Source organism: Elephantulus edwardii, unplaced genomic scaffold (assembly GCF_000299155.1).
Source record: "Elephantulus edwardii isolate Elephantulus edwardi_28Jun2011 unplaced genomic scaffold, EleEdw1.0 scaffold00049, whole genome shotgun sequence".
Lineage (NCBI taxonomy): Eukaryota > Metazoa > Chordata > Mammalia > Macroscelidea > Macroscelididae > Elephantulus > Elephantulus edwardii.
This window is the reverse complement of record NW_006399799.1, coordinates 3,711,827-3,738,095: the sequence shown is the minus strand read 5'-3', so window position 1 is coordinate 3,738,095 and position 26,269 is coordinate 3,711,827. Positions and strand designations below refer to the sequence as shown.

General features: G+C 39.9%; 1 pseudogene; it reads right to left on the bottom strand.

The window, feature by feature from the left end:
* Nucleotides 1-17,381: 17,381 nt before the first annotated feature.
* Nucleotides 17,382-26,269, bottom strand: part of LOC102846232 — a 12,053-nt pseudogene continuing 3,165 nt past the window's right edge.

Below are 26,269 nucleotides of genomic sequence, written 5' to 3'. Positions count from 1 at the left end.
CTAATTCGCACAGCTTTATATATATACAAGGATGGTTCAACATAAGAAAAATATTCAACATAATTTGACACATTAACAAAGCATATAATAAGAACCACATAATCTGAGCAATTTATGCAGAAAAGGCCTTTGACAAAATCTAACACTCCTTCCCAAGTAAAACACTCAGCAAAATAAGAATAGAAGGGAATTTCCTCAACATAGTGAAAAGTATATACACAAAACTAATAACAAATATAATTGTCAATGGAGAAAGACTGAAAGCATTTTCCTTGAGAACAGGGATGAGACAAGGATGACCCCTGTCACCACTTCTATTCAGTATTGTATTGGAAGTACTTGCTAGGGCAATATGGCAAAAGAAGTAAATAAGAGGCATCCAGATTGGCAAAGAGATGATGAAAATATCTCTATATGCCAATGATGTGATAGTATACACAGAAACCCCAAGGACTCAACTAGAAAGCTGTTAGAACTAGTAAAGCAATTTAGTAGTGTGGCAGCTTACAAGATCAATATCCAAAAGTCAGTGAGAATCCTCTACAGTAACATGAAAACTCAGAGAAGGAAAAGAAGAAATCAATTTGGCCTTGTATTTAAAAAGGTTTTGGCCATCAGTCTGGGGCTATTTCTAGGTTGGGAAGATGGAGCAGAATGGTCGGATTCTGCTCAAGTGTGTTTTCTGGTTTGGGGTTGAGACTAGAGTGTGGCTGCTGTTATGTGGCTTTTTTTTCTGGTTTTCCTGGATTAAACATGCTTGGATACAGGAGTGTTATCCACTTCTAAAAACACACCATGCCTCCATAAACTTTGTAAACTTGGAGAAAAGATGAAAGTTTTGTGTTCAAGACATTTGTTCATAGGGTCAGTATGAGCCATCTATGACTCTACAACACTTAACAACCTAACAACAACCATTTATAATAACCAACTACAAGTTGAGATACTTAGGAGTAAACCTAACTAGGAACACAAAAAACCTTTACAAGGAAAACTATAAACACTTCTGTGAGAAACAATAAAAGACCTAAATAAATGGAAAAATGTTCTGTGCTCATGGATGTTGTTGTTGTTAAGTGCTGTTGAGTTGAATGTGATTCATAATGACCCTATGAAAAAAAGATTTGAACCCTATTCCTATACCTGTTGTCATTTTTCTCTGTTTATCGAGTTTCCAGAGGCATGTGATTTAGGACGTGGACAGGAAGACTCAATATAGTGAAAATGACAATCCTACTAAGTCCCAATAGAGATACCAAATTCATTTTTCAAAGAGATACAACAAGAAGTAAGAAGTTTCTGAAATCACAGAAGCACAGAAGGCTTGAGACCTAAGCCATCACATCAAGGGCTGGATGGGAAGAGCGAGGTAGTGAATGGGGCATGTGGGGATGGAAAGGAATGCTTGTGGAGTGGGGAAAGGGATGGGTCAAGACACATTTACTAAGTTCCAGGAGTAACACTGAATCTATTAGTTGCTTCTATGATTGGAAAATGTCTTTCATCTGCTCCTTTGTGTAAAGTGTTTGTCTATCAGATACTGTTCTAAATCTGAGCATTTGAATATGACAGACTAGGAAGAAGAATTGGCCATTCCCTTCCAAAATAACAGGCCTTTGAAAACTTGCATCTCTAGAGTAGACTGGCTGATATGGCAACTGAGGCTGAGCCCTCAAATATGGAATTAAAGGCAATAGGCAAGTTTATTTGGGAAGGAAAGAGACCTTGAACAAGCAAAGCACTTCTAAAAACCAAGAATTAAGTGGGAGGTATAGCACTCCCTGATCTTAAAACTTAGTACTCAGCTGTAGCAACCAAAACAACAAGGTACTGGTACAATGACAGGCACACAGACCAATGGAACAAAATTGAGAATCCAGAAATTAACCCATCTATTTATGGTCACTTGATATTTGACAAGGAAACAAAACATATCAAATGGGAAATAACAACCTCTTCAACAAACAGTGCTGAAAAAACTAGACTACTTCCTGCAGAAAGCTGAAGCAGGATGCACACCTTTTACCATGCATCAAAATCAACTCAAGGAGGATCCAAGACCTAGGAGTAAAGCCGAAACCATAAAGATTGTAAGAGACAAAGTGGAACCAAGTTTAGAAGGTCTAACTCATGGTATGAAGAGGCTGACAAATACAGCTAGAAATACACAAACAGAAGATAATAACATTGATGAATGGGACCTGGTAAAGAGTAAATAAATCCCTGTTTGCATAAAAAACTTTCTCTCCACAAGGTGAAAGAAAACTATTGGGGGAAAAAATGACAATACCATCTTAGACAAAGGCCTCATAACAAAAATTTACAGCATACTATTGGGCCTCCACAAGAAAAAGACTGATAACCCAATTACAAAATAGGCAACAGACATAGAAAGAATTTTCACAGAGCAAGACATTCAAATGGCCAACAGGCACATGAAGAAATGCTCAAAATCACTGGCAGTAAGAGATGCAAATCAAAACCACAATTAGATACCATCTCACCCCAGTAGCAGTGGTAAAGTTTAACAGGACAGCAAGTAATAAATGTAGGAGAGGATGTGGCAAGATAGGAACTCTCATACACTGTTGGTGGGATTTTATAGTGGCATAACTACACTGGAAGGCAGTTTGGAATTTCCTCAAAAAGCTGAACATAGAAACTCTGTATGACCCAGCTATTCCACTGCTAGGAATATACCCTGAGAAAATTAGAACTGAGACACAAATGGAGATTTGTAATCCAATGTTCATTTCAGTGCTATTCACCATCAAAGAACATGAAAACAACCCAAATGTCCAGTCAGAATTGAATAGATTGAGAATCATGGTACGTTCACACAATGGAATACTATGCAACACTCAGATGCAGTGATTTTAAAAAAAATACAACTTAGGAGGGACTGGAAATCATTATACCGAGTGGACTAACTCAGTCTCATAAGGACAAATACTGCATAAGACTATTACTATAGAAATAGATAATTAGTAAAACGTGTATGAGTGTCGGGGAGGGGGAGTAGAGTGGTGAGAATATGCAGGGTTGAAATCATAGGGTTGTACGATTTGGTGGGTGGAGGGGAATGATAAAGAAAAAGGGAAAGATCTGACAGGAATCTGGAAAGACAAGGTGGTAGTGGGCATAGTTCAATGGTGATTAATTTTATAAAACAACTAATAGGAACAATTACATAAAACACAATGTGAATGAAGGATAGTGTGAAACACAATGTATACAAACTTTGTAAGCATGCTAAGATAAGTTATTTTTTTTTTTTAAAGAATGAGTGAGAGGGTAAGCAGGCAGATTTTCATAGGCAAATTTTCAAAGGAAATTCCATAGACTTTTCTATACTGGTCTATGGTTTTTCATCAAGGATGTTGGACATAATTTGGATTGGTTCCCAGAGGTAGCATGTGTGTCAGCGTGTTAATTTCTTACTGTTTCTATAACAGGAATACTATGAGAGTGTTACTTTAGCAAAACAAAAGTTAATTTTCTCAAAGTTTAACATGTTAGAATTTTTAATTCAGGCCACTGACTCTGGGAACACTTTTCCTGTTTTACTTTTATGATTCTATTTTCCAGTCTTTTGCTGATCTTCTTATGGTATGTGTCTACCCCTACACTTATGTGTATTTATGTGTTGAAAATCTAGGGAGTTCTGATGGTGTAGTTGGTAGGGAGTTATTGTTGTTATGTGCTGTTGAGTTGCCTATGACTCATGTTGTTTGTTGTTGTTATGTGCAGTCGCCTGTGACTCATAACGACCCTCTGTACAACAGCCCTAAACCCTGATCTATCCTGTGCCAACCTCACCATCTCCGACACAACCACCCCAACTACCCTAGTCACTGAATCAATCCACCTTATAGAGGATCTTCCTTTCCGGCACTGTCCCTCCACCCTCCCAAGCATGATGGCCCTCTCCAAGGACCGGGTCCCTCCTTGCAACATGTCCAGAGTATGTCAGACGAAGCTTCAGAATCCTTGCCGCCAAGGAGCAGCCTGGTTTAACCCTCTCTAGGGTGAACCTTTTTGCTTTCTTAGCAGTCTATGGTATATTCAATACTCTTCTCCAATACCACAGCTCAAAGACATCAATTATCCTTCTATCCTTCCTAGTCATTGTCCAGCTCTCTGATGCATAGCAAGCGATTGCCAAGACCATGGCCTGTATCAGATGCACATTAGTCTCCAGAGTGACACCATTGCTTTTCAGTACTTTGGAGAGGTCCCTAACTGCAGACTTTCCCATCGCAATACGTCTTTTAATTTCCTGGCTGCTGGTGCCAAGAGTGTTGACTGTGGAGCCAAACAGACTAAAGTTGTTAACAGTCTCAATCTCTTCACCATCCATCCTAATGCTGCCAATTTATCCAGTGGTGAGAATTTTGTTTTCTTGATATTGAGCCTCAATTCATATTGAGAGCTGTAGTCCTTGACCTTCTGCAGCAAACACTTCAGGGGGTCCTCTGTTTCAGCAAGCAGGGTTGTATCATCTACAGAAGGCAGATTGTTGATGAATCTTCCTCCAATCCTGATGCCACACTTCTCCTCACACAGCCCAGCCTCCTGGATAATCTTCTCTGCATACAGGTTGAAAAGGTATGGAGATAGGATACATTCCTCACCTACACCTGTCCCAATTTTGAACCATGCAGTTATTCCTTGCTCTGTTCTGACAACTGCCTCCTCATCCAAGTATAGGTTTTGCATTAACACGATCAAGTATTCTGGGATTCCAATTCTTCTCAGAGTCAGCCACAGTTTGTTGTGATCCACACAGTCAAACACCTTTGTATAGTCAATGAAACACAGATAGGCATTCCGCTGGTACTCCCTGCTTTCAGCCAAGATCCACCTAACTTTAATTACAATATCCCTAGTGGTATGACCCCTTCTAAACCCAGCCTGTACTTCTAACAGTTCACTGTTGAGTTGTTTTTGGATAATCTTCAGCAGAATCTTGCTTACATGTGAAATCAATGTTATTGTTCTTTAATTTCCATACTCGGTTGGATCTCCTTTCTTTGGAATGGATAAAATATATAGATCTATTCTAATCAGTTGGCCAGGTGGTTGTCCTCCAGATTTCTTGGCACTATTTGGTGAGTGCATCCAGGCCAGCATCTGTTTGTTGAAATATGTCAACATATTTGACATATTTCATTTGGGGTCCCAAGTTCTGACAACTTTCTCATCTGCAGTCTTCTTCTTGATTCCTGGAGAGTCCCAAGTGGCCATGCACAGTGGTCTCCCTCTTCTGTGCATCCAGGGCCAAGGAACTATGGCTGTGCTGTAAGGGGTTCCTGATACCAGGTGCCAGTTTCTTAGCTAACACCCAGTATAACTACAGACTTCCCCTTTCTGCAGCTCTAGTCCCAACCCAGGTATAGCTCCTGGCCCCTCTTTGGACCCTTCTCCTACTCACTTTCTGGCTTTTACGTTCTCTTGGCTAGAAGAGCAAGAAAAACGTGGAGAGGAAAGCCTTTCATTCTTTTTCCATTCAGATCCATGAGACAGTTTGTCCAGTCTCTCCCATCTCCAGTCTCCTCGAGAAGTCTCCCCCCTATGTGTACTGAGGACAGGCCACATATGACATAGATACCTTTACCTGAGCAGTTACTCCTCTGGGCTTTCTGTAAACTTACCTTTGGCAGCTGCAGGGGAACTTGAGGGACAGCAAGCATTCATCTCACACTAGAGATTGTGGGGAAGTCCTTTTCTGGAATGGAAACTATCTAGTCCTCAACAGCCTGTGTGTACCTAGCTTCGTTTAGGATGAGGAAAAACAATTGGTGCTGTTATTGTCTTGAATCCCCACTTCTTCAAGCTGCCTCTAATGAGGCCTCAGAAACCTAGGAATACTTTCCACCCAGATACTGGGCTTACAATTCTGGCAATCTCTCTGGAAAAAACCAGAGGGCTATTATGACTCCAGATCACCTTCCTGTGCCGGGCCAGTGGGGAAGAGCTGAGGTGTTCCCTACTCTCAGACCTGTCTGGAAATTTTTTTGTTTTCCCTCTTGCAACACTCTCTTTGCCTTTCATAAGGTGTTCTCCAGGGTTTCCTCATTCTCTGGCCTTTTATTGTTTCAATGATTTCTGAGAATTTGATGACTCTTAACTTTGTCTACAGCCCAGAGGTTTTGGTCCATTAATTTCCTCTGTCTGGATGTCCATCCTCAACCATCCTTCCTTGCCTATTATTTGAGCCCTCCCTGGACATGTAGCTGAAGCCCCAAACTCTTGCATCTGGAGCCCCACATCCTGCACGTGGATCCTTATATCCCTATATCTGCATTCACACATACCGAGTGCCAAAATCTGGAACCAGACACATCTGCATCTAGTGTCCTTCACCTCTGAATCTGAAGTCCATCACTCCCTGAATCTGGATCCCAACCTTTTTACACCTGGAGTCCACCTCTGGGGCCACTTAGGGCCAATTTCTGGTATTCTACAGCATGAATCTCCTCCTCCGCATTGCCCACCAGCCTGTATTAACTTCATTAAGCTTTCCAATAAGCTCTGTGAATGAACTCATCAATTTACGCCAATTTTCATTTCCATTAACTGTCAGGAAATATAAACAGACCAACATCTGGGTCCCAGAAACTCACTGAATCTGCCTTGAAATCCAACCTTGATTATTTATGACCTTATGATGCCATCAGAGAAACATACTTTGGGTTCAGAACCTCTATCCTAGTTCAGTCTTTACATCCCAACAACATAGACTACATGAGGTGCTTACAGAGAAGTTGCCCATATTTTCCTGGCCTAGGAGAGGTGCATTGATTTTAAGAATGATCTCACAGGTGATTTCCAGGGAGGGGGCCTTGGAGTGGCTGGATACAGTCTAAAGTATAGTCTGATGAGGGGATGGAGATCTGCTCACAGGCATAAATTCCTTCATCTGAGCTTCACACATCTGCATCTAAAGTCCCACACCCCCATTCTTCATCCTGGTATCCTTTTATCTTTCATCTTAGTCCATATACCTACAGCTCTAATTCTGGAGCACCGTACTCCTGCATGCAAAGCTCACACCTCTGTATCTGGTATCTAATGATCACATATTTGGAATCCCATCCCCTAATTTGTGTTATCACACTTCTGCATCTAGTATTTACAGCCTTGTGTTTGAATCTCCCTTCTGCTACATTTTTGTGTTGGGTAATTTACTAGAACCTGTCTAGTCTTCTGAAGAGTGAGACAGATACTTTTATGGAGCATCTGAGGGATTTTGTGAGACCATGGTGGGCATGAGGCAAGGAAGTGATTAGGATCTAGTTGTTTTTAATACTGTTATATCTGCCTTCAACCTATGGCAACCAAATGTACAAGAGTAAACAATACTTGGCCCTATGTCATCCGTGGAGCAGCTGTAGATCAAACTGTTATGAATAATAGGGGTTTGAGAGGCTGGTTTTTAGAAGTATTTTTCCAGGCTTTCCTTCTCAGTCTGACTCTGGAAGCTCCACTGGCCTGTGTAGCTTCAACAACACAAAAGCCTTACCAGACAGGTGGGGTGGTGGCTACACATGGGGTTCACTGTGTATGACTGGAACACAAATATCTCATCTCTTGCCTGGAAGATGAGAATTTTATCTCATTTTATTGAGTATGTAAAGGGATTTGACTGTGTGAATCATAAAATAATTATGGCTAACATTGAGAAGAATGGGAATCCCAGAACGCTTATTTATGCTCATATAAAATCTCTATCAAGAAGCTGTTGTTTAAATTTAGCAAGGCAGTATGGCTTAAAATCAGGAAGGTTATGTGTCAGGGATGTATCCTTTCTCTATGCTTATTAAATCTGTATGCTGAGCAAATAATTCATGGAGCTGGACCCTGTGAAGAGGAATGTGTTATCAGGATAGGAGGAAGACTTATCAACAACCTGCTTTATGCAAATGATACAACCTTGCTTGCTCTCTATAATATTGAAGAGCAATGATGTCATTCTGAAGACTAAAATGTGCCTGATTTAGGCCATGCTCTTTTCAATCACTTGCTACAGATCTGAGAGCTGTACAATGAATACAGATGATAGAAAAAGAATTCTTGCCTTTGAACTGTTGTGTGGGAATACTGAATATCTCATGACCTGCCAAAAGAATGATGCCTTGGAAAAAGTGCAGTCAGAGTGCTCCTCGGAGGCAAAGATGACAGAGCTTCATCTCTCATAATCTGGTCATTAAGAAGGGACATCATGCTTGGAAAGGTGGAGGGTCAGCAAAGGAGAGAAAAACTCAACCAGGTGGATTGACAAGTGACTACAGCAATGGGCTTGAGTGTGTTAGAGATTGAGAAGATGGCACAGGATAGGACAGGGTTTAGGTCTGTTGTTCATAGGGTCACTATGGGCGTACTTGATTCAATGGTACCTAACAACAACCACCACCATAATAATTGATGACTGGAATGCAAATTTGGAAACAAAAAGTATTAATACTTGTAAAACCTGCCTTAGTGACAGAAAAGAGACTAGAGAGGAAAATGATATAATTTTTTTTACAATCAATTCTTTATTCATTGCAAATACCATTTTATAAAAAGGCATGAATGGTGACTATGCATATGGACCTCACCTTAGGGACTACACAGGAATCAGATTGATTATGTTTGTGGAAAGAGTGGATGGAGAAGCTAAATATCAGCAAGGCCTTACTGTGGACTCAACCATTAACTCATGTAAAGGTTGTAAGTGATGTTGAAAAAGAAAGTAGTTCACAAGAATAAAAATATAACCTTGAGTCTATCCCATCTGAATTAAAAAACCACCACCAGCATAGTGTTGATGCATTGAGCACTATAATAACTGAAGACTAGATGAATTGTGGGATGATATCAAGAATATCATCCTGGAAGAAAATAAAAGGTCAAATTAAAAGGAGATAGAAAAGACCAAAAAGGATGTCAGAAGAGACTTAAAAATTGAGAACATAGGACAAAGAGAAGAAATACTTAATAAAAGAAATGAACAGAAGATTTTTTTGAAATTTTCTACTAGTTTATTTACAAAATTCGAATACATTGTTTTCAAGAACAAATTCTTTCAGTTTCTCTCGCCTCTCCCATCCAATTGTACAACCGCATGATTAATCTTTCCTCCCCCTGCACATTCTCCCATCCCTCTGCTTCCACCCTCTCCCACCCCTCTTGGATGCTTATATTCATTCTACAATAATTGTTTTAGACAATATTTATTCTTGTGGGACTTAGTTCACTCAGCATAATGCTCTCCAGTCCCTCCCAAGTTAGGTAATAATTTACAAGATCATTGTTCCTGCATGCTGCGTAGTATTCCATTGTGTGAATATACCATAATTTCTCAATCCATTTGTTTGTGGTTGGACATTTGGGCTGTGTCCATGTTCTTGTGATGGCGAATAATGCTGCAATGAACATTGGTGTACAAATCTCCATTTGTGCCTCAGTTCTCATTTTCTCAGGGTATATTCCAAGTAATGGAATAACTGGGTAATATGGACTTTCTATGTACAGCTTTTTGAAGAAGCACCAAACTGCATTCCAGAATGGTTGTACCATTTTACAATTTTACCAACAATGTATAAGAGTTCCTTTCTTGCCACATCCTCTCCAGCATTTATTACTTGTGCCCTGTTACACGTTGCCATTATTACTGGAGTAAGATGGTATCTCATTGTGGTTTTGATTTGCATCTCTCTTATTGTCAGTGATTTAGAGCATTTCTTTGTCTGTTTGCTATTCGAATATCTTCCTCTGTGAAAATTTTTTCCACGTCTTTTACCCCATTTTGTAATTGGGTTATCAGTCTTTTTCTTGTAGAGGCCCGAGAGTATTCTATAGACTTTTGTTATGAGACTCTTGTCCGAGATGGTATTATCAAATGTTTGTTCCCAGTCTGTACATTTTCTTTTCACCCTGTTGGAAAAGATTTTTGATGCACACATAGATTTAATCTTTAGAAGGTCCCATGCATCAGTTTTATCCTCTTCAGATTGTGCATTTCTGGTTGTATTTGGCAGTCTCTCTATACCTTGGACTAGCGCTTCTAAGCTTGATCGCAATTTGTCTTATGAACATTATGGTTTGGGGCTTTACTCCCAGGTGTCACTTTGAGTTGATTTTTGTGTATGGTGTGAGATGTGGATCTTGTTTCAGCTTTCTGTAGGTGGAAGTCTAGTTTTGCCAGCACCTTTTGTTGAAGAAGTTATCATTTCCCCATTTGATAGCTTTGATTTCCTTGTTGAACATCAGTTGACCTTAGATAGCTGAGTCTATTTCTGGGTTCTCAATTCTGAACAGAAGATTTTAAAGGACAATAGCAAAGCAAAGCAAAATATTATAATGTAATGTGCAAATAGCTAGAGTTAGAAAACCAAAAGGCAAAGACAGACTTGGCATTTCTAAAACTAGAATAAATTGAGTCTTTGAGTTGCAAAACTGAAGAATTCAATAGGTAAAATCTTAAATTATGTAGGAAGCTTCAAAAGAAGATGGAGGGAATACACAATGTCTGTACCAAAAAGAATTTGTTGAGTTAAACATTTCAGAAAACAATATATGATCAAGGACCAATGGAAGGAAAAAGTTCATGCTACTCTGAAGGCATTGATAACAAAATAAGGCCCCAGCAGTTGATGGAATACCAATGGATATGATGTAATAGAGAAAGGAATTTCAGGATTTTCAAGAATTTTTGAAGATAACATTTACATTGCTTTGGAAGTATCTGTGGTGGCTTAATGACATGAGATGAGGAAGAGAATCTTAAAAAGCAGTGGCTATGTGGTACATAGAGGAGCTGTGTAAAGGCTGTTTGAAGAGATTTTATTATAAAACAAGTTCCTTGGAAGGTCAACGAGGATCAGTTCATGAATTTGGGAGATTATAGTTGTTGTTGTGTTGAGTTGCCTGCAACTCAAAGCAACCCTATGTACAATAACTCTTAAGCCTGACCTGTCCAGAGCCAATCTCAATGACTCTGACACAGCTACCCTCATTGTCCCAGTCAATGAACCTATCCATTTCATCCAGGGTCTTCCTTTCCTGCAGTATCCCTCCACCCTTCCAACCATGATGTCCTTCTCCAAGGATCTGTTCCTCCTGGCCATATGCCCAAAGTATATGAGACAGAGCTTCAAAATCCTAGCTTCCAAGGAGAAACTTAGTTTCACCTTCTCCAAGACAGCCCTATTTATTTTCTTGGTGGTCCATGATATGTCCAAGACTCTTCTCTATCAACACAACTCAAAGATATCAGTTCTTCTTCTGTCTTCCTTAGTCATTGTCCATCTGTCTGATGCATAGCAAGTAATTTTGAAGACCATGTTCTGGATCAAGGAACTGGATTTATCATGCTTTCAGAGGGAGACATGGGAGAGTTCTAAATACGAAAGCAGGGTGGACAGATTTCTATCCTTAAGAAGTGTCCTCTAACAGAAAGGATAGGCTGGATTAAAAGGACTTATGAACGGAGACGCATTTATAGAAAATAGTGTCTTTGGTAGTTAGTATTCAATTTTTGCTGATGTGATGTGATGGTCTATAGAGCCTCCTTATAAGCATCTCTTCCTCTCCCAGAGCTACAGGGCATGTGCTACACCTACTATACCCTAGGTTAGCCTCTACTTATGATCACTTTAAGAGGTTATTTTGTTGGTTTAGGCAAGAGATGAATAGTTCAGAATACTTCTCAGGGTAGCTACTGGAGAAGTAGACTCATTGATAGAAATAAGGAGCACATGAGAAAAAGTCTTGTTTGGAGTGGTGGATAAAGTATCATTTTCTCACAGATACTTGTTTTAAATATTTGTGAGTTAATATATTATAAAAATATTTATGAGTTAATGAGTTGAATGTTATGTGTTTTAAACATGAGGGTGTGGAGCTTAGCCAAATGCATTTTCTGATGGCTAATAGGTGGCACTGGTGATCAAAGACATAGCTTGAGAATTCCCAGGAGTAGCCAAATGGCTTTAGGAGAGTGTATTGAATAAGAGGATCCAGGCGGGCCCTAGAAGCTTTGATGTTTTAGGAGTCAGAGTAAACATTTTCCTATTGAGGAGAAAGAAATATTTGTCTCAGAGAGAGAAACTCTGGTAGAGGTGGGAAGTAGAGGGAAACCAAGTAAGAATGATCCAGGCAACCTATTTATTCAAAGTCTAGGCAACTATGGAAGAAATCCCTTAGGTTTGTCACTGTATTATCTTCCAGGAACTTTTAAATTTTTCTTTTCATATAGTTACTCGATGCATTTTGAGTTAGTTTTTGTCCTTGGTGTAGGGTATGAATCCTGTCTCATTTATTTATCTGAAAATGGATAATTAATTTTACCAACACCATTTGTTAAAAAGATGGAGTTCATTAATCCTAAAAGATCAGCTGCCCATTGTTGCTGTCATATGCCATCTAGTCTCTTGTGACTCATAGTGACCCTATTTACAACAGCTCTGAACCTTCTCTATCCTGAGCCCATCTTACTGTCTCTGACATACCTATCCCCATTATCCCAGTCACTGGACCAATTCATCTCTGAGGGTCTTCCTCTCCTGCGCTGCCCCTCCACCCTCCCAAGCATGATATCCCTCTTGAAGGACTAGTCTCTCCTTGCAACATGCCCCAAGTATGTTAGAGCTTCAGAATCCTTACCTCCAAGGAGCAGTCTGTTTTCACTCTCTCCAGGATGAACCTGTTTACTCTCCTTTCTAGCACAACAGCTCAAGGGGATCAATTCTCCTTCTATCATCCATAGTCATTGTCCAGATTTCTGACACATAGTGAGTAATTGTGAAGACCATGACCTGGATCAGGTGCACCTTGGTCTACAGACTGACATCATTGCTCTTCAGTACTCTGGAGAGGTCCCTAGCAGACTTTCCCAAAGCAAAGAGTGTTGATTCTCGAGGTGAGCAAACTGAAGCTGTTAACAATATCAGTCTCTTCACCATCTATCATATTGCTGCCAATCGGCCCAGTGGTAAGAATCTTTGTTTTCTTGATATTGAACTTCAGTCCATATTGAAGGCTGCAGTTCTTGACCTTCAGCACCAAGCACTTCCTGTTCTCCTCATTTTCAGCAAGTAGGGTTGTGTCATTTGCACAACACAGGATGTTGATGAGTCTTCCTCCTATCCTGATGTCACATTCCTCCTCCTAGAGCCCTGCCTCCTGTTCCACATATCGATTGAAAAGGTATGGTGATAGGACACATCTCTGGCATATATCCTTCCCGACTTTGAACCATGGTCTGTTTCCTTGCTCTGTTCTGACAGCTGCCTCCTGGCCCAAGTATAGGTTTGGCTTAAGTGCAATCAAGTGTTCTGGAATTCCCATTCTTCTCAGAGTTAGCCACAGTTTGTTGTAATCCACATAGTCAAATGCCTTTGCACAGTCAATGGACTAATGAACAAAGACCAGATGAGCTGTAGGACAGTGTCAAGAATATCACCCATAAAGAATGCAAAAGCTCATTACAAAGACTAAGGCGGAAGAAAAGACCAAGATGTATGCCAGATGTTACTCTGAATATTGTGCTAGAGCACCAAGAAGCCAAAGCAAAGGGAAGAAATCAAGAAATTAGAGAACTGAACAGAAGATTTCAAAGGGCAGCGCAGGAATGTGCAAAGGGCTGGATTCAGAAAATCAAAAGGGCCCAACTCGTTCTACATTTCTTTAGCTCAAGGAATTTAAGAACAAATTCAAGCCTTGAGTTGCAGTACTTAAGGATACTTTGGGTAAAATATTAAGTGATCCAGAATGCATTAAAAGATTATAGAAGGACTATACAGTCACTGTACCAAAAGCAGTTGGCTGATACAGAAGAATTTCATGAAACAGCGTATGAACAAGAGCCTGTGGAGATGAAGGAAGAAGTTCAAGCTGCTCTGAAAGAATTGGCAAAAGACACAGCCCTGCAAATTGATAGCATACTAATTGGTATGTTTCAGCAAACACCCACTGCCCTGGATGCTACCCATAAATAAGGGATTTACTTCTGAATTCTCAATTTTATTCCATTGATCTAAAACTGTTATTGTACAAGCACCAGGCGATTTTGATTACCATGACTGTTAGTAGGGTTGCTGATTCACCTCCTACTTTGTTCTCCATCAACAGCTATTTGAGGTCTCCTTCGTTTCCACGTAAAATTGGGAATTAGTTTTTCCTTTTCATTAAAGAATGTTGATATGATTGCATTATATTTATAGGTAACTTTTGGTAATAAAGGTTATTGGTATTTTCACAATGATAAATCTTCCAATCTATGAGTATAGATGCTTTTCCACTTAATGTGGATCACTTTTTGTGTCTTTTCTTCTTTTTAATAAAATTTTTATTTTATATTGGTTTATTTACAAAGTTTGTATACGTTGTTTTTCACACTGGATCTTTCCTTTACCCCCTCTCCCTGTACCCATCAAATTGTACTACTCTATAATTAATTCCCCCCACCCCCGCCCATCCTCACCCCTCTGCGTCTCCCCTCCCCACTTTGTATCCTCATAAACATTGTACAATAATGGTCTTATACAGTGTTTGTCCTTATGAAACTGAGTTAGTTCACTCAGCATAACAATCTCCAGTCCCTCCAAAATTAAGTAGTGATTTTCAAAATCATTGTTCCTGCATGCTGTGCAGTATTCCATCATGTGAAAAGACAACAATTTCTCAATCCATTTGATTGTGGTTGGACATTTGGGCTGTTTCCATGTTCTCGTGATGGTAAATAATGCCGCTATGAACATTGGTGTACAAGTCTCCATTTGTGCCTCAGTTCTAATTTTCTTGGGATATATTCCTAGCAGTGGAATAGCTGGGTCTTCTGGAATTTCTATGTTCACCATTCTGAGGAAAAGCCAAACTGCCTTCCAGAGTGGCTGCATTATTTTACAATCCCACCAACAGTGTATAAGAGTTCTTATCCCAGATCTCTCACTCTCCTGCTTCTCTGCCTGTGATGTAAGTGCTTTTTTATCAGTAAATATTTCACTCTTAAAAGAAGAATTCCTATCTCACCACATCCTCTCCAACATTTGTTACTTGCTGTCCTGTTAAACTTTGCCACTGCTACAGGGGTGAAATAGTATCCTATTATGGTTTTGTTTTGCATCTCTCTTATTGCCAGTGATTTTGGACATTTCTTCAGGTGTCTTTTGGCCCACCAGATATCTTCCTCTGTGAAAATTCTTTCCATGTCTTTTGCCCATTTTGTAATTGTGTTACTATTTTTTTCTTGTGGAGCCCTTGTAGGATTCTGTAAACTTTTGCTATAAGACCCTTGTCTAAAATGGTATTGCCAAATGTTTTTTACCATTCAGTAGATTTTCTTTTCACTCTTTTGGAAGATGTTTTTGATGCACACAGGGATTTAATCTTTAGAAGGTCCCACTCATCAGTTTTATCCTCTCCAGAGTATGCATTTCTGGCTGTTTTTGGCAGTCTCTTTATACCATAGTATAATTTAAATCTTCTGCATCTTTGTTAAGTTTCTTTTGAGTTGACCTATCTGTTGGTGAGAGCAATATATGAAAGTCTTCTATCATTATTGTGGTGCTATCTATTTCTTTCTTCAATTCTGTTAACTGTTGTTTCATGTATTCTGCAGATCTATTATTTGGTGCATAAATGTTGACCAAGGTTATGTCTTTTTGGTCTATTATCCCTTTAATCATTATACTCCTTTTTTATTAATCATTTAATCCTTCTTTATGGTGGTTTTCACCCTAATGTCTGTTTTATCAGTGATTAATATTGCCCTGCTGCTTTTTTGTGGGTGCCATTGCTTGGGTTTCTAGCCTTTGGTTTTGAGTCTATCTTTCTCTTGGTTTTTTAGATGAGTCTCTTGTAGGCAACGTATTGATGAACCTTGATTTTTTTTATCCATTCTGTTACTCTTTTTCTCTTAATTGGTGCATTTAGTCCATTCACATTAAGTGTGATTATTAACAGGCCTGATTTTACCATTGCCATTTTGCTGTTTCTTTTCCTGTTGTTTCTGGTTACTCTAGTCCATCCATTCCCCCCTCCCCCCCATCTCTGTGTGAAGGACTTCTCTTAAAATTTCTTATAGTTTTGGTCTTATTTTCACAAATCTTTCAGTTTCTTCTTTTCTGTGAATTGCCTAATTTCTCTATATTTGATGGACAATTTTGCTGGGTACAGGGTCCTCTTCTGTCAATTATTTTCTCCCCCACCTTTAATTAATTTTAATGGAAGTTTACAGAGACTTAGGGTTTCTAGTCATTCATTGTTACATTTTTCTCCCTACCCACCCCTACCCTCCAATTAACTCTTCTCCTTGAAAAGAAAGAAAAACTCTTTCATTGTTATGCAATCCCTCCCCCCAAGTCCACTCCACTATGCAGCCTTCACTCTGGACTTATGTCATGACAAGAATACCCATTCATATATCCCTTTTAAACAGTTCTCTCCTTCATCTGTTTCAATGCAATATACATCATTCCTTCCCTCCTTTTCTGTCTTCCCTCAACCCTGATGTCAGTCCCATTTTACAACAGGGGCCCTATGCAATATTTGTCCTTTTGTGACTGAGATATTTCACTCAGCATAATGTTCTCCAAGGTCATCCATTTTGTGTAATATTGCATGAGTTCCTTGTTTTTCAATTCTGCATAGTATTCCATTGTGTGAATATACCAGAGCTTCTCTATCCATTTGTTTGTTGATGGGCACTTCAGTTGTTGCCAACTCCTTGCTATTGCGAGCAAAGCTGCAATAAACATGGATGTGCACATATCTACTTGGGTGGCAGTTATGGTTTCTTTAGGCTAAATTCCCAGTAGTGGAATTTCTGGGTCAAATGGTATTTCTATTTGCAACTTTTTGAGAAAGCACCATACAGGCTTCCATAGTGGTTGCACCGTTTTACACTCCCACCAATAGTGAATAAGGGTTCCAGTTTCTCCTGAACCTCTCCAGCATTTGATGTTTGCTGTCAATTGTTTTCTTATAACTTTCTCTTTATGTTATCCCATTGTCTTCTAGCTCACATGGTTTTTGTCTAGAAATCAGAATGCAATCTAATTGTTTACTCTTTGTAGGTGACTGTTTTTCTCATACTACTCTAATTTTCTATTTTTATTTTTTAATTTGGAGAATTTGATTATGATATGTCTTGGTGTTTTTCTTTTTAGTTCTAGATTGTTTGGTTTTTGCTGAGTTGGTTGATTGTGGATTTCTCCATTCTTCATAATACTTAGAAGTTTTCTTCTAGTATCTCTTTCACAATTTTCTCAGTGATTTCCCTGTCCCTCTCATGTTCTGGAATCCCAATCATATGCATTTTATTCCTTTTGATGTCATCCCACTTGATTCTAATTTTTTTTAAAATATCATAACTTTATTATTATAAGAGTGGCTTATCGGTAGGATTTCTGGTAATGTGCATGGGCCCCAGGGCCTCCAAACTTCTTGGATTCAGCAGCATGAGGGTCAGCTACAAGCAAGGTCCGGTCATACTGGATGAAGATGTCTTTGATTTCCTTCTTGGAGGCCTCATCCACATATTTCTGGTAATATGCAATGAAGGCTTTGGAGATAGACTGGCGGATTGCATAAATCTGGGCAACATGACCACCACCCTTCACACGGACTCGAATATCCACACAGGGAAAGCGTTCTTTACCCAGAAGCAGAACAGGTTCCAGGAGCTTGTACTGCAGCGTGTGGGGCTCAATCATTTCCAGAGGCCAGCCGTTCACCTTGATAAGGCTGTTGCCCCATTTGCAGTGTGCCACGGCTGTGGCGGTCTTCTTGCGACCGAAGACTTGCATGGACTGCAGCGGGCCCTTGGACGGTACGGCAAATTAACTATCAGGAGAGGTCCTCGCCGTGCAGCTCTGCGACCGGAAAAGGGATTCTAATGTTTTCTTAATGTCTCATCTCTAATTTTTCTTCTCGTATGTTTCCATTGAGGCTCTTGTCTTCCAGTTCACTGACTCTGTTCCATTTCTTATATTCTACTTTTTGTCCCTCTATTGTGTTGGACACTTCTGCCATTTCAGTCTTAATATTCTGGATTGCATTTTCATGGGTTTCTGTTATTTCCAGTACTGTGTTGACTGTACCTTCTCTGTCTTGTAATGATTTGTTTAAAGTTCTTGTGCTACTTTATAGTTTCAATTCTTTCTTCCATCTTTTGCATTTTCTTCCATAGTTGTTCCGCTCTTCCGTTTCTCTGTATCTGGAGTATTCACTTCCTTAATGGCCTCCATTGCTTCTTCCATCATTTGCACAATCTTCTGTAGCTGTTCAAATATTTCTACATCAACATAGTTCTTCTGGTTCTCTATATCTAAGGTATTCATTGGGCCTGCAGTATGTTCTGCTTTTTGGGAGAAGGGTTATTTTGTTTTTATGATGTTTGATGGAGCCTGTCGCTTTCTTGACATTATGTGAATATTTTCTTGATAGATGTTAAGCTGTTGTGTGTAATGTCCCAGGGGAGGGTGATGTTCTGTAATGGATTTGTATATTGGTACTCCCCTTTTGAGAGAACCAAAGCAGGGTGAGTGTTGTTCTCTAGAAAACCATGGCTGATCTATGCCTGTTTCCTTTTGTTCTAAGAAACCTCAAGCCTTCTCCATGTATTGTAGTCAGGAAGGTACAAGGGCAGCAATACCTGGATCCTGGGTCCTAGATTGAGGGGATGTATTGCTCTACAGAAACCATGACTGGTCCATGCCTGTTTCCCTTTGGTTTAAGAAATCCCAAGCCTTCTCTGCAGTTGCAGTCAGGAGGGTTAAAGGGAAGCAGTTCCTAGGTCTCGGGTCCTGGGTCCTAGAGTGTGCTCACTCTTTCTTGACTCATTGTTTTAGAAAGTCTCACCCAACGGAAGAGGGAAGGATAAAAGCTTCAGGAAGCCTTTGGGTAGAAAGACAGGTCAAAGTGAGCAATGACTAGATCTAATATGACTGAACTCTAAAAAAGTGAGTGACACTGGTCTGGAAAGCCAGGCTGAGAGTGCCTAGTACCCTCAGATAACAGACTGACCTCAGGAATGGGGACACTTTGGGAGCTGGTCAGACTTTCGCTCAAACCTTAGGAGAATCCTTATTGAGGAAGAAGGTAAGTAACATAAAACTAAAGATAAGACAGATGACCAGATAAGTAAGAGGGGTATGAAGAAGATATGTGATTTCAGTTCATTTTAATATGCATTTAGAATGGGTTCACTGACCAGTTTGGGTACTGGATACTGGGAACTCAATTCAACTCATTGCCTTTATGTTGGAAGTGACTCATTCTGACCCTGAAGCAGGATTTCAAAGGGTGTAAATAACAGGAGATGATACTTCCCATCTTTCTTCCAAGCAATCATTGGTGGATTCCATCTATTTGGCTTAGTAGCATTAATCCCTATGTGTCACAAGGTGCAGATGTGCTAACACTATGGTGGGTACCTCTCTGATGGTTCAAATCCACCAGAAGTATCTCAGAAGAATAACAGACCATATCCCCCCATGAGATTTATGACCAATGATGATTCCTAGGGCTATGAGTCAGCATGAGTCCATTGCAACTCAAACATAATGCAGATTCTTTGGAAGCAGAGATTAATTCTATGCAGAGTCTTCAAACAGGTGACAGAGCATTTCAGGCCAGGTAGCATATTCTACCACAAAAAAAGGAGGACTTAGAGTAGGGATATAGAACATTTTCTAGGGGACAATGTCAGAACCTGCTCAAGAAACCCAAGACTGGAATAATGTAGGGCATGAGAAGAACAGGAGATGGAACTGGATGCAAATTCCAGATTGAGCATATGAAGGTGTAGCATCCATGAGGGTACTGAATAGAAATAAGAGGAAAAGAAGCCAGCAAACTAACACTGAGCAAATGGAGGAGGCAGAGGACATGTACTCATAAAAGAAAGTTAATAGTGAAGAGTAAAGGTTGTGTCAAGCTCTTTCCTACTTGCCCCCTAAAGCTGGAATATAGGAATTCCAGAGAAACTCACTGTGGTTAGCCTACTCTGTCCTGTTATCCTATTATTGACATGTGAAAGGAGGGCTTGTTTAAGGCCTAAGAAACTGCCATAATTCTAAGATCCTCCTATTTGGTGTAGGAGGAAAGCACAGGATTGAGAATGGAGGCCATTTATGCACTACCAACAGGCCGATGTAATGTACTCAGACCTGATCTGGCTCCCCTGATGCTCAGAAAAAGTTAGATTAACCTGATAGCTGATAACCATTCTAGTTCCTTCACCTCCTAACCCAGCTCTTCCTTTGCAGTTGGTGGGAGAGTAGATCATCCAGTTATCCCTTTCTCAACGTATCCTCAGATACTCTGTGACTTTTAGGGTTGAAACTTAGGATAAAAAATATTAATTGGCACATATTTTTAGGATGATTATCATTCATATTTATCAACTTCTAGAATAAAGGAGGCTATTATTTGGGAACTGTAAAACCAACTTTCAATACTGGTTCTGTCATGTTCAGTTGAGGAGTTTGGGAAGGTGCCTTTAATCTTTTGCCTTTGTTTACTACCATGTGAAATGGCAATAAAGGCATTCCCTCCCTGGTTGAGTCATGTTGAATGATGAAACAACAGCACAGTGCCTGTAAGAGGATCTTGTCAATTGTACCACCAATAAGGTCTTCCTGGACCTGTTGCCCACAGGTCTGAGTAAGTATTGCAGAGAAACAGACCCTGAGACACTATCAGAATAAATTGGGCATTTCTGCACAGCCTTCTGAGTTGTGTGAACAAGTACTCCTCAACATTGGGTCATATCTGGCTGTCAGTGGAGTTCATCCCAAGTGCTGGCATATTTGAAGCCACCCAGAATGTGTGGGTTGATGAACAGAGTAACTTTGTCTATGACACTAAGTAGCCAGACTGACCCAATAGGTACTATGATGCAATCTTGACCATGTCCCATGTCTCTGGGGCCTATAGTCACTTGTCTGTGTGGTCACTTGTCTCTCACGGCTGGTGCTCAAGCATGTGGCCTATAGGCAGGAATGAGAGTGACACCCACCCAGAAAGATAGCTTAAATGCCCCCTCCCTATATGATAGTATAGGCAAGAAGCAAGGTAGCCTCTGTTGAATGTATTTGCTGAGTCTTATCTTTAAGCCCACCACTGAAGTCAGCTTCCTCTACACCTCTGTAAGAATTTCTACTTGCCACACATGCTATCATGACAAGTGGGTCCCTTGTCCCACATTGTAAACTGTTATATCATTTGACCTACAGAGAAGAAAATCTTCACCTACTACATAGTGGCCATAGCTGTCGTTTGCATCATGCTTAACTTATGTGAAGTTGTCTACCTGGTTTTCAAGAGGTTTGAGGTGAACCTATGGTCTCCAGTGCAGGAAACCCCAAAACCAGGGTAAACATCCTGACACTTGACCCCAAGTCACAATTTTTGACATATGGCTATTATATGTGTCATACCAGGAAGGATTTCACTACTTGAGAACTTTGAGTTAATTGTTGTTGTTTTGTGCTGTCCAGCTGGAACAAAGTCATAGTTGATCCTACAATGGGTTCTCTGAGGCTGTAAATTGCATGAAAGGAGATTACCTATTTTTCTCTGTGGAGAAGCTGGTCAATTTGAACTGTTTGCTTCTAGGATTTAAGTACTGCTTCCTAAAACTAGGCCACCAAGTCTCCTAATTATTTGTCCTAATTAAGTCTGGTTATATCCAACAGATAAAAGAGAGTATACTTTCTCTATACATTTTTAGTCTATATGTGGAATAGATCATTCAGGAGGCTGAACATTATGAAGAAGAATGTGGCATCAGGATTGGAGGAAGACTCATCAACAACCTGTAATATGTAGATGACACAACCTGCTCACTAAATCTGAAGATTTGTTTGCTGCAGAAGGCCGAGGACTCTAATATCTTCAATATGGATTGTCTCTCATCATCAAGAAAGCAAAAATTCTTACCACTGGACCAATTAGTAGCATCATGATGGGTGGAGAAGAGACTGAGATTTTTAATAGTTTCTTCTTGCTGAGATCCGCAATCAACATTCTTGGCATCAGCAGTCAGAAAATAAAGACTAGTTGTTTTATGGAAGTTTGTTGTCAAGGAGCTTTCAAGAATGTTAAGAAGCAACAATGTCTAGGGATTAAGATACACCGGATCTAGGCTATGGTCTTCTCAATTGTTTTTTATGCATCTGAGAGTTATACAATGACTTCTTAGTCATTACAGAAGAAGAATCAATGCCTTTGAGTTGTGATGTTGGAGAAGAAGGTTGAACATTCCATGGACTGGCAAAAACCCAAACAGGTCTGTCCTTGAGGGGGTAAAACCGGTTGTTCTTTAGAGGCAAAGATCTTGAAACTTCATCTCACATATTTAGTCTTGTTTCCAGGTGGGATCAGTCTTTTGAGAATGGTATCATGCTTAGAAGGGTAGAGGGGCAGCACAGGAGAGAAAAATAGAATCATTTGACACAGTAACGGTGAAATGGGGGCAATTGTGTCAGAGACAGTAAGATTGCCTCAATATAGGGCAGAATTCAGAGCTATTTTTCATAGGGTTGCTATGAGTCATAGTCAACTTGATATGTCATTGTTGTTGTTGTTGTTAAGTGCCACTGAGTCAAGTACGACCCATGGAGACCCAATGATCAAAAGATCTGAACCCACCCACTGCAGCAGTCACCATGTCAAGCACCTGGTTGAAGGTCTTCCTTTCCTTTGCTGACCCTCTACTCTTCCCTGAATCATGTCTTTCTCCAAGGACTAGACCCTCCTAGAAACATGTCCAAAGTATATGAGGCAAAGCCTCATCGTTCTTGTCTGCAAAGAGCATTTCATCAGCACCATCTCCAAGACATATCCATTTATTTTCTTGGCCATCCATGAGATATTTAGTGCCCTTCTCCAACACCACAGCTCAAAGCATCAGTTATTTTTCTGTCATTTTTCATTGTCCAGATGTCAGATGCATAGCTAGTAATTGGAAAGACTATAGCCTGAATCAGATGCATCTTAGTCTTCAAACTGAGTAATTTTGAGAGGTCCTTGCATTCCCAGTGCAATGCATCTCCTTATTTCCTGACTGCTGGTCCAAGGGTGTTAATTGTGGATCCAAGCAAGATGAAGCTGTTGACCTTTTCAGTATCCTTTCCATCCATCATAATGTTGCCTATCAGTCCAGTGATAAGTATCTTTATTTTCTTAACACTGAGATGCACTCCATACTGAAGGCTGCATTCCTTGATCTTCTGCAACAAGTGCCTCAGGTCCTCCTCACTTTCAGCAAGCAAGGTTCTATCATCTGCATAGTGCAGGTTATTGATGAGTCTCCCTCCAATCCTGATTCCACACTCATCTTCATAGAGTTAAGCTTCTTGGATAATTTGATCAGCATAGATAGAGACTGAATAGGCATGGAGAGTGAATACGATCCTGACACACTTTCTATTCCGTTTTAAACCTTGAAGTGTTGCCCTGCTCTGTTCCCGCAATAGCCTAAGTTCTGCATGAGCACAAATAAGTGCTCTGGTATTTCCATTCTTTTCAATGAATATGAATTTTTTAAAAAAATTGCCAACTTGCTGTAAAGTGGTAGGGAAGTAAAAGGATTCACAATGTAAGCCAAGATCCTTCAGCAGGCAATGAGCCCTAGAACCTGCTTTTGGCTCACTTAAAAGTCCTCCCAGACATACAGTATGTTCCCAGATATACCAAGAAACACTCAAAAGTAGCCATGGCCCAGTTTCTCTGGGTTCTGGAAGCAATTAGTCAAGGTAGGAGAAGACCCCAGAAGTCCCTAAGTACAACATGAATCTGTTCTCAGTAAGTATCTTAAGATGAATATTTGTCAATCAGAAAGCCCTTGCTGGCCCATTCTGGCCTCCTTACTTACCCTACCAAATGTGGTCCCAGAAAGTATAGTCATTTTTTTCAGATGAGAGAAGAAAGCATGGGGCTTCTGAGAGTCATTGGGACCTGCTAGAATGTGTGAGCTACTTCCCCATAAGTCAGAGGTACAATAAGGATGAGTCTAATGATTGTTTATGGACCATCAAGTCTCTGAAATAATTTAATTCCATTTACTGGATATACATTACCAAAGCAACCTCAACATCCTCCCACATTCTACTCAGACTTTGGAAACTTTCAAACAACCCTCCAGGTGGGACTTGCCTCTAATTCCTACATCCTAACACCCCAAGATCATATGAAAACTCTCATAAAGCCCACAGGCACCTCATAATAAACAACACCCAGACTTGCCATCTTTCCTTCAATCTATGCTCCACACAGTACTCTCCCCCCCCCGCCACCTACCAAGCTGCCCAAACTAGCTGCTCAAATATCATCCTCTTCCCATTCTCTCAGAGCCCTCATATACAACATCACAGCGTATCATTAAATCCCACTGTGTCCCACCCCTCCTTCAGCCCCCTCTACCATAACCTCTCATTGGGCCTCTTCCATCTGCTATTCACTTCAGGGCACAGGATAATCTTTCTATAATCTGACCATGCTTTAAAATCTCCCCTCAATGGTCTTCAACCTAGCCCTTCATGACCTTCCCTATCTTTATTACCTGCTTGCTTGCTTCCTTCCTTCCGTTTACACCATCTGACTCTTAGCTCACTCTCCTGTGGGTTTTCAGAGTCTAGAAATCACATAGGAGGAGAGTGAATGTCTGTCTCTCTTCTATAAATCACCTGGTGAATTCAGATCACCCACATTCTGTTGGCAGTGCAACTCTTACCTACTAGGCCACAAGAACTCCCTTTTAACCCATTAGCATCATCAAAGAAATCAAGAATCCCTATGTATCATTTTGTGGCATGTTTCTTCCCTTCTACACACTGTTCTCACTCCCTGTTTTCTTGATACTGAAATGCAATACATACTGAAAATGTACTCTTTGATCAACTGTAGCAAGTGTTTCAAGTCCTCCTCACTTTCATCAAGCAAGTTTGCATCATCTGTGTAACGCAGGTTGTTGATGAGTCTTCCTCCTATCATCATACTACATTTTTGTTCATAAAGTCCAGCTTCCTGAAGTATTTGTTCAATATACAGATTGAATAAGTAAGAAGAAAAGATATATTATAACGCACCCCTTTCTTAATTTTATCCATGCAGAGTTCCCCTGTTATCTTGGGACAATAGCTTTTTGGTCTAGGTGTTAAGTTTTGTATAAGCATGATTAAGTCTTCAGAGATTCTCATTCTTTCCAACACTAACCATAATTTGTTATGATCCACACAGTCAAATGCCTCTGTGTAGTCAATAAAACAAAAATGGACATTCTTCTGATATTCTTTGCTTTCTATCAAGATTCATTTGAAATTAACAATGATATTTCTGGTGTCATAACCTCTTCTAAACCAAGTACCAATGTCTGGAAGTTCTATGTCAATGTATTATTCTTGGTTGATCTTGAAAATATTTTGCTAGCTTGTGGTATCAATAATATTCAATAATTTCCACATTCTGTTAGATCTCCCTTCTTTGGAATGGGAACAAATAATGAACCTCTTCCAGTCAGCTGACCAGGTAGCTGTCTTCCAAATTTCTTGGCACAGACTGGGCTGCATCTGTTAGTTGAAACAGGTCAATTGTTACATCACTGATTCTTCAGCCTTACTTTTTGCCATTGTCTTTAGTGCAGCTTGAATGTCTCCTTCATTACCATAGAATGCTGCCCAGCTTCCAGGTGACCTTTCATAAACCATCACACATCGTTCAGTAACAGCATACATGTTACCTTTAGGGGAAGAAATTCTGGAAAATCTTGACATTCTCTTTTCTATTATATCACACCCATTGGTATTCTTCCATCAATTGCTGGGGCCTTATTTTATATCTATGTCTTCAGTGTGCTGTGAATGTCTTCCTTCATTACTATTTGTTCTTGATCTTATGTTATTTCCTGAAATGTTTAATCAACCAAGTCTTCTCAGTACAATGGCCCTGTGTATTCCCTTCATCTTCATTTGATCTTCCTGCATAATTCAAGAGTTTGTCTTATAGAATCCTTCAGTATTGCAATTTGAAGATTGAATTTGAAATGCTGAGTCTGTCCTTCTCTTTTGTTTTTCTAACTGCAGCTATTTACATGTTCAATGCTTGGTCATCTCTGCTGCCCTTTGAAATCTTCTGCTCTTATCTCTTGCTTCAGCGTTTCTTCCCTTTGTACATTTCAGGGCAATTTTCAGAGACTCTTCTGACATCCATTTTGGTCTTTTCATTATCTTCTGTTTTTATTATGACTTTTTTCTCTTCTCTTCTCTTCTCTTCTCTT